Raw genomic sequence first — 14708 nt, 5'->3', positions numbered from 1 at the left:
AGCCCATGCTCTGCGTCTACACTGTGCCTTACTCACAAGAGGGATGATGTTATTTCAAACATCCATGTACTCATATACATATATACAAAGCACAGCAACAACAAAAATGGAATTCTACACTTTAAAATCAGTGATCTCCCTTTTTTCTTTCTTGCTCATCTGTATTTGCTAAATTTTCTACAATAAATTTAGTAAATATTTGATAGTTTAAAAATGAAAATAATAAAAGGGTGCCTGGGTGGCTCAGTTGGTTAAGTGGGAGACCTTTTTTTTTTTTTTAAGATTTTATTTATTTATTTGACAGAGAGAGAGGCAGCGAGAGGGAACACAAGCAGGAGGAGTGGGAGAGGGAGAAGCAGGCTCCCAGCGAAGGAGCCCGATGTGGGACTCGAGCCCGGAATGCCGGGATCACGCCCTGAGCCGAAGGCAGACGCTTAACGACTGAGCCACCCAGGCGCCCCTAAGTGGCAGACTCTTGATTTCAGCTCAGGTCATGACCTCAGGGTCCTGGCACTGGGGCTCTGGGCTCAACAGGGAATCTTCTTGAGATTCTCTCTCTCCCTCTCCCCCTGCTCATGCGCACGTGCGCTCGCTCTCTGTCTCAAATAAATAAATCTTAAAAAAAAATGAAACAATAAAACTCATGTTCTTATTTTGATTGAGAACAAATTCCTAATTTGTCTGGTCAGAGACTAGAGTCAGTCCAATGAAGACTCAACATTCAGGACAGCTACTCAAGACAATTCATTCCAGAAGAATACGAGGCAGGCAGCACGGGAAGGACTCCTCCAGGGCACAAGTCCCAGGCCCCCATGTCATATGTACCCTCAAGAAGCCAGTCAGCCAACAAACCCTCTGCTAGGAGCAGAGCAAATCTGAGAACATCTCCTGTACCCTCCTTTAGCTAGTTTCCAAACCTCAGTTCTCTCAACACAGCCAATTATCATGATTACCAACAGTGACCCTGAGTTTCAAGTCTATAATCTTTTGAAAAGTCAGGAAATAAAATAAGTAATAAATGTGGTGAGTTGGGACTTCACAGAACTCTTTGTCAGTGGGTGTGTCCTGGATCATCTGTAGTCAGTATACATGTTGAGTGCTATGAGAAGTAATCAAAACTGTAAAGGTTAGAGCTGAACGGACTCTTACTGATAAACTCCAAATATCCTCATTTAACAACGATCCCAAGGCTCAGAGAGGTTAAATAAATTGCTCTCAGTTACCCAGACTGTGAGAGGCCAACCCAGAATTAAACCCAAATTTTTATTGCCTAGTCCATCGCTCTCTGCTGAGCCATGCGACCTCGGGGTTTTGGGTTCAGCTGGAAGGAGAGAAAGGAGGTATTGGTGTAAAAACAACAGATACTTTATCAAAACCATCTTGTATTCACTTTTATTATACTAGCAATACGTACAAACAAGAAGTATGCAGAGTAAAACTTGAAGGCCCCCTTCTACACACCACAACTCCCCCACCCCCCAAGAGGTAATTACCACTGTCAATAATTTGGGGTGTGACCTTCCAAACCCCTTTCCACAAATGTTATACATGTATTTAGTGGCATGCTAGAACCAGCTCATACTGGTTCTTGAGAGCCAACTTAAATATTCAGGAAAAGTTGGGAGCTGGTTGTTAAACACGGTCATTATTAAAAATTAACTTACACAAACTTACAATTAAATTATATTAAAAACAAAGATAAAAAGTACTCAAGACTCATCACTTCCTTCCCCCCCACACAACTCTTTACTATTGTCTACATTCCGGGGGTTATTTGCCTTTATTGGGTCTGTATGATGGGAAGAGCAATGGTGTCTTACTGTGCATGTCTCCCCAGCTTCGTGCTTTTGCATTTATAGGATCCACCATAGTGGGAGCATTTACACCACGGAAATTGACAAACATGCAAAACAGGGCCCACCCTGGCCTCCACCGCAACAGCCAGTTGTTGAGCATTGATTAGCTGGTATATACCGTAAGAGATCTTTTTTCAAGTTTTTGTTTTGTTTTGTTTTCTTTATAATAAACAGACTGTTGAAACCTTGTAAAACTAGGTTAAATACATTTCTTTTCCTTGGTGAAAACAGAGAAGAACGACTCACTGAAACATGTAAAATATCCATTTTTTCAACCAGTACTCATTTTCTCTTCCTCAATAACCACTCCCTTGATAATCTAAACTTCTATTTTAACTAAATCCCAGTTCCTTTTCACTTTTCAAGGATGTTCTCCTCAGTTCACCCCCACACCTTTCAAGCTTTCTTAGAAGAGAAAGAGCATTTTTAATGGCAGAGGTGAAGTTTTCCGAAGGTAATTACTTAATAGGCAACAAAACAAGAATGGCTGGATTTGCTTGGCCATGGTAAGCACTAGATCCTCCGAGGGGCTACTCGGGCCCTTCTAGCTCCTGAATGTCAGAGGGAAAGCAATATACTTAGTCCCTTTTGTTTACACACCAGAAGATTAGGTTTCCTTAAATTCCTAAGGAATTTCAGAAGATTAACTTTTAGATAGGAAACTTCATAGGCTGAGCAGGCTGAGAAAAGAAAAAAGAAAAAAATCATGTCACCCTCAAGCAGTTCCATCAAGGGATGAAATTTTAAATCACATCATGTCTCACACCCATTTCTTAGTGCAAAATAAATCACTTGAACAGAGGGCAAGCCAATTTTTACTTTAAAACTGTTGTGTCCTGAGGCTGTCTTCTTGAACCTCAAAAGCACACTTTGTAATTACTCTACCTATCAAAGGAGACTCAACATTTCACCTCCAATTTCTTCAGCTTGTGTTATCACTTTTAATTGTTAATAAACCACATTAATTTTAAACTGAATATTCTGTTTGGGGAATTCAGTGTTTTCGGACAGGATACCCTGAATTACATATAAGTGGACTTATTTACGTACCAGCTAAAGTGAAGTGGGGCTTTTTTTCTCACTACCTGTCATTGGTTTTATTTTTTGGAATTTCTGTCATTTTGGAGACTCATAGCAATTGATGTCCCTCATTTTTTTTAAAGATTTTATTTATTTATTTGACAGAGATAGAGACAGCCAGCGAGAGAGGGAACACAAGCAGGGGGAGTGGGAGAGGAAGAAGCAGGCTCATAGCGGAGGAGCCTGATGTGGGGCTCGATCCCAGAACGCTGGGATCACGCCTTGAGCCGAAGGCAGACACTTAAGGACTGCGCCACCCAGGAGCCCCAATGTCCCTCATTTTTTAAAAGAGCTTTACCAGGAATGAGAAGGATAAAAAGTGCCAGGGATTTTATTGGGGTTTTTGCCCAACATTGATATCATTTGATTGTGGGACATGAGCCTGCCCGTGACTTTTTTTTTTTTAAGAAAGTGAAGGGCTAAAAAATAATTTGCCAAACTCAGACCACACTATCAACCTTCATTCAGATTTGTTTAAACCTTTCATTTCCCTAACAAGATTCTCCCCAACCTGGAATTAATAAGATCAGTTATTACCATCAACCCTCCTGCAACTGTAGGCACTGACCGACCATGTCTCCTTAATAGAATCATCTATTTGCTCACAGACCATATTTTTCCAGTCCAGCCAATTTTCTCTCATGGTAACAAACAAAACGTTCTTGTGATGGAAACATGCCGTGTTTGTTTCCACTTTGGCATCAAGGTCCGAATTCAGGAGTTGAGAGCAGTTCCTGGCTGACTAAACATTCTCGGAACATCCTTCTCTTTACCTTCACTGTGCCCGGAGTGCTGAACCCTTCCCCTGGAGGGGGCTTCTGCTCCTTTGCCCAGCAAGCCCAGTTCTGCGGTGCCTTTCCCGGCCTCCTGGATAACTGGCCTGCCTTCCACACTGGAGCACTTCTCCCCACCACAGCCACCATCATCATCGCCATCATCATCCTCTCCAGGGTTAGCTGTGGTGCCAGGCACTGTTCTGTTTTATGACTGTTGATTTAAGTAATCCTCAGCACAGCCATTATTACTACCACTCTATAGCTACTGAGACACTCAGGCACTGAGAGGTTGGTGCCCAAGGCCACTCAGCTGACAGATGACAGAGCAGGCCAGCTCCAGGGCCCGTGCACTCAAGCATTCTGCCATACCTCCCTACTTCGTCAAGCTACTTGGTTACCCCCCATATTTGTTTCTGTACTGGGGCAGGGACCATCCATTATGCATTCCTATATCACCCGGGGTGCCGACCATAGTGCCTGGTGAGTAGTAGGGGCTCATTAACTGTTTATGAAATGAAGGAGTGGATTTTTCCTATGATTTCCAGATATGTGAACAGGGAGATGTCTCCACGAGAAGACAGCCCATGGTGGCACCAGGGAAAGAGCTCACCAAGCTGGTGACCCTGGACGGTACATGGCCTAAAGCCAAGATCTGCCCACTCCTGGGCTATATAAGGTGAGCAACATAAACTGATTTTGTCAATCAGGTAAACACTGATCAAGTGTCACCTCCCCCAGAAAGTTATGGCAAGGAAGGTGCCACAGACAGTACACGGCATACTGTAAGCCAGTGACTGAGGCTGGTGTAAGCTAGCAGGGCTGGTCCTGGGTTGGTGGTAAAGTGGGGAAGGTTGATTCTTTTAGCAATCCACTAGCAAAATTACAATTTAAATTTATTCAGTTATTTATATATACCCTATCTTTTCCCCCCAAAATGGTTTATATATTCAGATTTATAAATTGGACGTGGAAAGAAATAAGAAAACAAAAATAGGGACAATAAAAGGAACTTAGAATAAGGCTAATACCAAAAAAACCAAAAACCAAAAAACAAAAACATGCATAATAGTCTTTATATATTTGCTGTGGCTGGGGCAAAAGATGGAAATGTACATAGTAATTTATAATGCACATTCACAAAGACTCGCGTATTGGCTCTTGAAAGAAGCCATTCCCTATAGCTAATGTTATGATGTGCAGGTTACAAGGTCAGGAACTAGAAGCTCAAAGAAATCAAGAAACTTGATTGAGTTCCCACAGATAGTAAGTGTGACTGGAACCAAGGCTGAAACGAACCCTTTGGAGTAAGAAACTAAAAGCCTGTTGCCTAAGAGGCCTCACAAAGCAGCCACACCGGAGCCATCTCATCCAAATGGGAGAAAATAATGAATCATAGTTTGGGTAAAATCTTTATTTGTCCTTTAACCTACAATTATTTATAGCATAATAACAATAATTTCGCAGATGTGCGAAATCTGAGTTTGATTCTAGAAGTGGTATTTTCTGAATCTGATGGTGCATCCCCGTACACTGCTGCTGACAGATGTCAGACTCTGTCCTCCTCACAGAGCAGCTCTTTGCAGTTTTCCTGAATTTGCTCTCTGGGTGAGGTCAGCCTCCAGCTCCCCCTCCTTTACCAGAAGTTCCTTGGTTTTTAGTGAACTCTCTGGAGTGGGGGTGGGGGAATTTCTAGGGAAAGGGTGTGCTCCCCAGACAGACTGGGTCTTCTCTACGCAGGGCGTGAGGAAACATGTGGACCATCATCCAGACCCCTTGGCGTAACCCTGATGCTGCCTCCTCATCTCTAACTAGATTGGAATCAAAACGTGAATCAGAAGGGACTCAGACATGGTGCCTGACAAAAGAGCGAAAAGCAAGCAAAAGAGGTTTCTGGTGATGAGGAAAGAGTGCTTATAAGCAGATCATCTCTGGGAGAGATGGTACCTGCATCATACTAGCCTTGCTGGATTCTCCTTCCCCTCTACGACTCCAGCCTCAGCACGCTGTCCCTCACCTCCCCTGCTCTCCCCACCACCTCCAGGCCTGTTCCCCACCTGAGCAACCCTAAGGAAAGCACTTCAGACCCTACTTTTCCAGACCTGCGTTTCTGACCCTCTGCTTCTGTCCTCGACATCTACAGGTTTCACTGCGGGGTACACCAGTCAACACAGTGAAGAAACATAATAATACCCACTTAGATGTGGGATGAATTGCAGCCAGACACACTGACGAACAAAAATTCCTTAGCCTCCTGCCGACTTACTGTGTGAAGGAGGGGTCCTACTGATGTATTAGCAATCTTTCCTGAACAATAAAACAACCTAATGCTTTCTGTTTGGGGAGCAGATCACCATTAATAGGATCTTGCCAATGACACAAACGCCCTTGCTGCCCTCATCTTCCCAACTTTCTTTACATGGCCTCCTTCTGACAGTGATAACAACCAGCATGTACAGATATCAATACTTCTCTTCAGAAAACTCATCGCAATTCTAGGGGGAAACCCCAACATCATCTTCAGACTGTCTAGAGTCTGACAACTTTGCCTAGCTATGAAACCATCTATTACCAACAGACAGTGGTTATTTTTTTTAATGCTTATAGAGGAACATGAAATAAAATCCAAAGATACCTCAAAAAAAGAAAAGGGAAATAGTTTAATCATTCTCCTTAGTCAAACACTATGATAAGACGACCACAGAAGAGCAGACAACTCATTTATCGGAACAAACTTGGAAGATAACGTGGTGTACCTTCATTTTATAGTTGAAGAAACTGAGGTCCAAAGAAGTTAAGGGAATGCCCCCAGGCCACAGTACAAGTTGGTGTTAAGACAAGAAACTGAATGAGCCAGACAGGCAGCAGCAGCAGAACAGTCAAGAAGGCAGCTTGGGAATGCAAGAGTGTGGGGATTATGCCGGCTGCTCCGTCAGCAAGAGACAGACACACCCTGTTGTCTCCCGCTCGCCCCATACATTCCCTCCGTCTCCGCTGGCATTCCCACTGTTCACACTCACACACACCCCCACCCATCCTGGAGCGGGTGCCATTTCACATTGACATCTGGGACCCGTCTCAGGTAAGAAGACACAGAGTGGATGACAGAAGTCATTTGCATCCCTCCCCACTTAGTGGGTCCACCTTGCACCCAGGATCGGATGCAGGGAAGAATACAGCAAGACCACAGCAGTAGGCTTTATTTAGCCTTATCTACACATGCCCTCTCCTTACCTCCCCCTCCACCCCCTGCCAAAGAAAACCCAACTTGTTGCAAAAAGATTTTAGGCCAGCTTATTTTTTTGAAGTCTAAAGCACCAGAAGTTTGTGGCCGTTGGTGTTTGAATGTTTTTGAAAGTGCCACAATGAAACATGAGTTCAAAGTGTCATTATCCTGTCGCAGGCGGATAGCTAAAACGCCCTGTTCAACTTGCTTACAAAATTAACTTAAAGAGACTTTGGAAAGAAGCCTACAGCACGTTACTGAGTTTTAGGGTTTTAAAAAAAATGAATGCTATCACTTAAGAACTGGCTTCCTTTTCCTATGGTCTGGTACTTGTAGCTTGGCCCTTGATGACAGCACACTAAGGAAGCCACGTCTGCCTCTAACGATCCTCTTAGAGGCTGAAGATGGAGGCTGGAGGCCTTAAAGGAGTCCTGAAGACTGAAGTCTAACTTACTCACTGCTGACTTATTTATAGACTTTTTTCCTAAATTTCTTTGTGACGTTTAGTAATACATAAAATGAAGTTTTCCCATCTAAATAAAACTGATCACTACTGCCGGCTATATCAAAGAGAACTATTAAACTGTGAATCTTTGCAAAGAGGGGGAGCATTGAGAGCCTGGACACGCAAAACAACATCTAATATTGCATGTTATGAGCAACCAAACACATCTGGGAAAAGAAACCCACTGCCGCTTAAAATACCTGCTCTATTCTCTAGCACATCTGTGGTGCAATTAAAGGACCTGGTGCACAATTAAAATTCAGGTCAGCACACAGCAACAATGGGGCTCTTTGATGTGAGGTCAGCTTTGGTCATTCTCATATACTCATTAAACAGGTTAATCAACTTAGTGCAGGATATAGGACAGGAGTGACCGAAAATCTATTTAATTACCATTACCCTGAAAGCATTGGCAGAAAGATGTTTTATTTGTTTGACAGAGCAACTACTGTTTCATTGGCACTGCGTGCTTGAGCTAAAGGTGCCACTTCTGGAATCGTGGGCTTTGTTTCCAGCTAACGAAATGCAGATAAAACACAAATATTTGTTTGCATTTATTATTAATATGCTATAAAAGCAGATGGTTTGGTGTATGCCTTTCCTTTTTCCGCTTGTCCATTTCTCTCTCTTGGTTAAAGTAACAAAGCATGAGTTAAATTTGTGGAATAGTCTCATGTTCTTTCCATCTGTTTGCCTTACCTTGAGTCAAGAAGCTGCTAATGTGACATGTTCAGTCTGGATGAGTAAACTAGATTCGCGTTCTCCTAATGGGTTTTACGCAGCCCCTGCAAGGAAGAACAGGTAATATGAACAAGTACTGTCTATTGTGAATGCTTTAGTAGAAAGACCTGGACTTTCGGTCAAATAGACTGGGATTTGAATCCAGCTCCCTGATCTGTACTCACTGATGAAATGAGGACAATAAGATCACTTTGCAGCATTGTGGTGAGGATACAATAAAATAATGTAATAAAGTGTTTAGTGCAGTGTTTGGAATGTGGTAGAACTTAATGGTGACTATTTTTATCATTAAGAAAATGCTTTAGTCACTGAGGAATCTACAACATCATTAATCAGGGTACAATTTTCTTTTCCTTCCTAAAAACAGTATTTAGTGCATCTCAAAACAAACTAGGTTTTTTAATATTTATTCTTTTCTCAGTAATCTCTACGCCCAACATGGGGCTCAAACCCGTGACCGCAAGATCAAGAGTTGTACACTCTTCCAACTGAGCCAGCCAGGCACCCCAGCCAGTTTTTTTTTCAATGATAAAACTGAACATACAATATATAATGCTAAAGGAAATAATAAAAATCCTTCACTGGACTTCCGAATAACGGGATCTAAATGACTTCAAGAGGAAGGTGCTGTGAGTGACATGGGCGTCCAAATGCTTCTTGCATCACATGCCCAGATAAGACACAGGGAGTCCCATCTTTGGGGAGCAGGAGCTGACATGGAAACAATCAGTTTAAAAAAATCACAAGTAGCCCCAACAATGTATCCCTTAGGAAAGTACACTTGATTCTCATAGTTCGTGGTAGTTACGTTCTGTAAAGTCACTACAAACACTGAATTAGCCAACAGTGAGCCATCATTCCCAGGGGGAAATACAGGGTTAGGTTGCTATGAGCCTCTTGTCACAACATTTTTGTCAAGAGATCAATACATAACCTTGTTTTGTGTGCACTTCTGTTTAAAGACACCTTATTTAATATGTACCGTCAGGGCACCTGGGTGGCTCAGTCGGTTGAGCGTCTGCCTTCGGCTCAGGTCATGATCTCAGGATCCTGGGATTCCCCCCATCCCCCAATCAGTCTCCCTGCTCAGCAGGGAGTCTGCTTCTCCCACCTCATGCTTTTTTGCTAACACTCTATATCTGAAATAAATAAATAAAATCTTTAAAAAAAAAGAAAAAGAAAAAATATGTACTGGTGATTCATTAACATTGAACTCACAGCCAACAGCACTTCAATTCATGTCTGGACGAAGCTTATCCAATACACATAGTTTCTCCATAAGGCATGGTCACAGCCCCTTGCACATGGACAGTAATTCAGCATTGTGCTTGGGGGCCATTTTAAATGGCAGAAATACCAACAAAAAGCAGGGCACTAAAATGACCACAAAAGGACACTTTACTGACTGCAAGCAGAAACAAGAATGTAGAGTGTTGCACTGTTCAGCCTCAGCTGAGAAACCTGTGCGTTGGGCAACTCGACTTTTTCACCATTCCACCCATGTCTGTGAATGCACATGAAAGTACCACCAATATTGAATTGGGGAGTATAAATAAATTTAACAAGTAGGTGACCACAAATATAGAATCCATGAATTATGAGGCTTAACTATGTCAACTTGAAAATCGATGTGTCTCCTCTCAATAAGCCCAACATAGCAAGTCTTTTCTTTGGTGTTTGATGGAAAGCTCTTTCTTCAGGAAATTACCAGATAAAAGCCATTAGCTTGCATTTAGGGGCCACATTGCATGAAAAACAGTAAAACAAAACTTTAAACACTAGAATCAAAGTCTGGGGAGTTTCAGAGCAAGGAGATCTAACTCTATGAGAAGCAAGAGTGAACTAGCCCCACTGAAGGACCAGTAGGGTTAGGTCTCCCAACACCTATTTATTATGGAATAGATAAATAAAAGAATAACCACAAAGAATGATCATAACTATGTCATGTTCATTATGTGCCAAGCATAAGTCTAAGTTTAGTTTATTAATTAAATATACATTAATACAGTTATTTGTTAAATACTTTTACTATTATTATTTAATGGTTCAGGTTGTTGTTTTCCTCTGTTTTTTTCTTTAGAAGAGTTGGTTTGGGTGCCCTGAGAAGGACGCCATCCCAGGTGGCTGGAAGCAGAAAAGTGTACCGGTAGGAAGCCTAGAAGCCATAGATTTCTAGAAGTGTTTTCTCACCCCACCCCTTACATAAGAGCATCCATTGATTCATGCCGAAAGTAACCACTACTAGGTTCAACAGGGTCAGACAAGTGGAATCTTCTTCAGACAGCTGGATAATTCTGAGGATGACAAAGTGTTAGACCTGGATGGGAGCCTAATAGTCACCTAATTGAACCTCTTCTTCAGCAGAGAAAAATGAAGCTCACAGATGTTAAGTGATAGATCCAGTTAATAATATGCCTCTGAATTGATCATTTAGGAAAATCATCTGACCGTAACAATAAATGGTGAAAATAACTTGATGAAACCCCATTACTAATTCAGAAGAAGAGAAATGAGGATGGGCACTTGCCCTCTTACAAACTAAAATATGTTATAAAAGCACATTATTTTTTAAAATGTAGCACTGAAGAAGGGCTATGAGGACAGACCAGTGGAGTGAAATACATGGCCCACAAATAAAATGCTTACATGGGTGTATGGGTAATCATCTACAGCATCATTTGAAATTACTTACCAAAATAAGTTATAAAGAACTAAATACTTGTATGAACTAGAAAATACAGATATAGGTTGATTAATTTTACAATACTGGAAGAAATTACAGAAGAAAATATCTACTACATAAAATATTTAATCCTCTGTTTAAGGAAAGTGACTAGAAGTTAAAGTAAACAAAATGATGGTTGCCTACCCAATACCCATTCTTTCCTATTTACTTACTAACAGAGCTCCAGTTTTGGCAAAAGAGCAAGGTGTCCAACTAAAAATCCTATGCTGGACATCTTTGCAGCAAGGGGCGCTATGCGATAAGTCTGGAAAGAAGGAATGTGTTGGAGATGTTAAAGAGAGCATCCAGAGAAACTTCGTAAGAGAGACAAACTGTGGCAAACGCTTCGTGCTCCACCCAGATCCCCTCAGAAACCCTTTATCTGCTCTGTGTGCCCACACCCTTGTTTCCGTGGGCTCTGATCCTGACAGCTGGAACCTGTTACTTTCTTCAGCTACCTTTGAGCTATTAGACCATCTTCGTTGCCGTGACTGGGGCAGGAGTCTGAACGTGGGAGCTTCTTGGCCTTGAGAGGGCACAGACCTACCTGATTTATGCTCAGAGTCCAAGGCCAGGCTGTAGCACTCCCTTGCTTGGCTTTACCTTCTTCTCTATGCTACTTCCATTCCTCTCTTTATCAATTTCTCCTAGAAATACCTCCTGAGCAAATCACTAACACAAGAACAGGCCGAGGTCTGCTTCCGGGGAATCTGACCTAAGACATACTCTCAGCTGGCCTACCCATTCATCTTTTGCTCCTTCACACCGCCACTTTTTTCCCTTTTTGGAGCATGAACGAAAAGCCTGGAGGTCCTGCAGCCATCTGGCAACTACGAGGCAATAAGCACCAAGTTACAGATGCAGACACTAGGGATGATAGAACAGAAAGATGGAAAAAAGCCAGAATACCCGATGGTTTAATTAAGTTGTCATGCCCTGGAATGACATCCCTAGACTTATTTTTGCATAAAACAAGTAACTACTTTATTTGTCGATATGCCCGGTGTGGCATATAATAACATCCCCCCAAAGATGTCCACATCCTAATGCCTCAAACCTGTAGCTATGCCACGTTGCACGACAAAGAGGAATTAAGGGTGCTGAAGGACCTAAGGTTGCTACTCTGCTAACCTTAAAGCAGGGAGAGTATCCTGGATTATCCAGGTGGGCCCAGTGTAATCACAAGAGTCTTTAAAAGTGCAAACGGGAAGCAGAAGAAGGATCAGAGCCAAAGATGTGACTGGGGACGCCCGGTGGCTCAGTCGGTTAAGAGTCTGCCTTCAGGTCATGATCTCTGGGTCCCGGGATCAAGTCCCAGGCTCCTTGCTTCTTGCTCAGTGGGGAGTCTGCTTCTTCCTCTGCCTGCCCGGGCCTGCCCTACCTGCCCCTCCCCATGCTTGTGCTCTCTCTCTTTCTCTGACAAATACACAAACAAACAAACAAATAAATAAATAAATAAAAGAAGATGTGATGGTGAAAGCAGAGGTGGGAGTGACAGGATGTGAGAACGACCACCCGCCTCTGCGGGCTGCGAAGATGGAGGAAGGGTCACCAGCCAAGGGACGCAGGCAGCCTCTGGAAGCTGAACAAGGCAAGGAAACAGACTCTTTCTCCTACAGCCTCCAGAAGGGAACATAGCCCTGCCAATGCCTTGATTTTACCCCAGGGAGACTCTTTTTCGACCTCTGACGTCCAGAACCGTAAGAGAATAAATTTGTGTGGTTTAAGCCACCAAGCGTGGTAATATGTTACAGCAGCAAGAGAAAACGAATACAGCCGAGTATAAATGGTCTCTGCTGAGAGAGCAGATCTTAAGCATTCTCTTCCAAAAACAGGTAACTACGTGAGGTGGTGAATACATTAATTAACTTGATTGTGGTAATGATTTCACAACGTATACATACACCAAATCATCATGTTGTGCACTTCTAATATATACAATTTTGTTTATCAATTATTCTTCAGTAAAGCTGTGGAGGGGGAAGAAAATTAATATGCCAGGATTTCTGTTATTCATGGACGAATTTAGTCCTAAATGATATTTTTAATTGAAAACAGGTTTTTTTTTGTCAAAATTTTATTTAAATTCAAGTTAATTCACATATAGTGCAGTAATAGTTTCAGGGGTAGATTTAGTGATTCATCAGTTGCAAGTAATATTTTTTACATAAGAAAATCTTACACAAATAAAAAACACGGAACCAATAAGTTGATGGGCAAATAACCCACGTAAACAAAACCCACGGATGAGGAACTACAGGTGCTAAGAAACAACATGGAAATAGGTTTCCCACAAACATATATGAAATATTTTTAAACATCCAGAAAAAATCATTACGTTATAATGTTACATAAAAAGCAAGACACGGAATTTATATCGTGTGTTTGCAAGTATATCTTTAAAATAAGCACTGAAAAAAAAGACTGAAAGCGAAGAATAAAAGGAAAGATTTTGAGATAATGAGATTTGAGGTGTCTTTTCCTTCTATTACTTTCTCATATAGACCGTACCTAAATGTCTAGCTCTCTCACTTTATTCAGTTCTCTTTAATAGGAAAAAGAAAATAAACTTTGCCTTAAAAAATGATTACCACACAAATACAAAGTAACCACAGCCCCAGATGCGATTTGTAATAATACATGGAAGGAAGGGTAAGGCCAAGTGCTGGCACAGAAGGGGCGAGGCTTTGCCTGGGAATACTGGGAAGGCCTCACAGAGGGGTGGGCAGTTGAGTGGGGTCTCACACAAGCCCGAGTGTTGAGTAAACTGCCAACAGCTGTGACGACTGGAACGCAGAGCAGGAAGGAGAGAGCAGTGGAAGATTAGGTCCGACAGGTAGAAGCCCCACCTGAAAGGGTTTACATCGTAAATACTAGAGTTTGACCTTTACTCTAATGGGGAAGTAACTCTTGGCAGGAAAGAGCCATGATCGTATTGGTATTTTGTATGGATTTTTCTGCCACAGTGTGAGGACCGACAGGGGACCGAAGGCAGTGGAAGGAGTTAGCTCTATTGCAATTGTCTAGGTAAGAGGTCTGAACTGAATGCCACAGACAACTTGAGGAGTTTATGGGCCAAGGGGAATGAGTCAGAGGAAGTAAGGAGGCTGACTCCCACTGTTGACTGAGCCTCTCTCTACTAATATTTCCCTGGTTTTTAAATGAGAGCTCACATGCATACAGCAAGCCATGGATATGAATGCGTGGCACGTACAGCTCTACGGATTATCACAAAGGGAACCCACTCATGTAATCACCGTGCAATGCATCATAGCAGGGACCAGTGGGGCCTCAAAGAAAGGCCCACTTGCTTGGGCCAAAAACCTAGAAGTCATCTTTTATTCTTTTCTACCCCTTGTATCACACATCTAAGCCATCAGCAAATCCTGTCAGCTCTGCCTTCAAAATACATCCAGAACTCAACCTGTTCTCACCATCTCCACCGCCCCGTTCCCCTACTTCGAGCCACTGTCATTTCCAGCCTGGACTGTTGCCATAGCCTCCTGCCTGTTCTCTTACTCTGTTCTTGCTCCCCATGGTCTATTGTCCACACAGCTACTGGCAGGGTCCTTTTAATATGGGGTTCACCTCACGTTACTCCCTGTGTCACATCACCTTTTGTGACCCTAATTCTTCACCCCTCTCTGCACTGATGCCCTTTGCCAAGTAACTTGGGAGTGAACTGCCTCACCCCCTTTAATTCTGGGCTCAGCTTTGTGTTTTGCGTAGTAGATATGACATAAGTAGATGCTTCAACTGGGTTTATGCATTAAGGTTTTTTTCTTTTGCAAAACTGTGCCAA

At 42.4% G+C, this 14708-nt stretch overlaps 1 long non-coding RNA gene across 1 annotated transcript in view; it reads right to left on the bottom strand.

Moving 5' to 3' along the window:
- Window positions 1-8122: 8122 nt before the first annotated feature.
- The window catches only part of LOC125281012 (uncharacterized), a 33192-nt gene continuing 26606 nt past the window's right edge, over window positions 8123-14708 (bottom strand). Inside the window, exon 4 of the long non-coding RNA XR_007187987.2 lies at window positions 8123-8225. This is a non-coding gene — a long non-coding RNA (uncharacterized LOC125281012). The remainder of the gene's footprint in view (window positions 8226-14708) is intronic.

The sequence above is a fragment of the Ursus arctos genome, unplaced genomic scaffold, assembly GCF_023065955.2.
Source record: "Ursus arctos isolate Adak ecotype North America unplaced genomic scaffold, UrsArc2.0 scaffold_11, whole genome shotgun sequence".
In the NCBI taxonomy this organism is placed as follows: Eukaryota; Metazoa; Chordata; class Mammalia; order Carnivora; family Ursidae; genus Ursus; species Ursus arctos.
The sequence above is the reverse complement of the archived record's forward strand: the minus strand, read 5'-3'. Positions and strand labels throughout refer to the sequence as shown.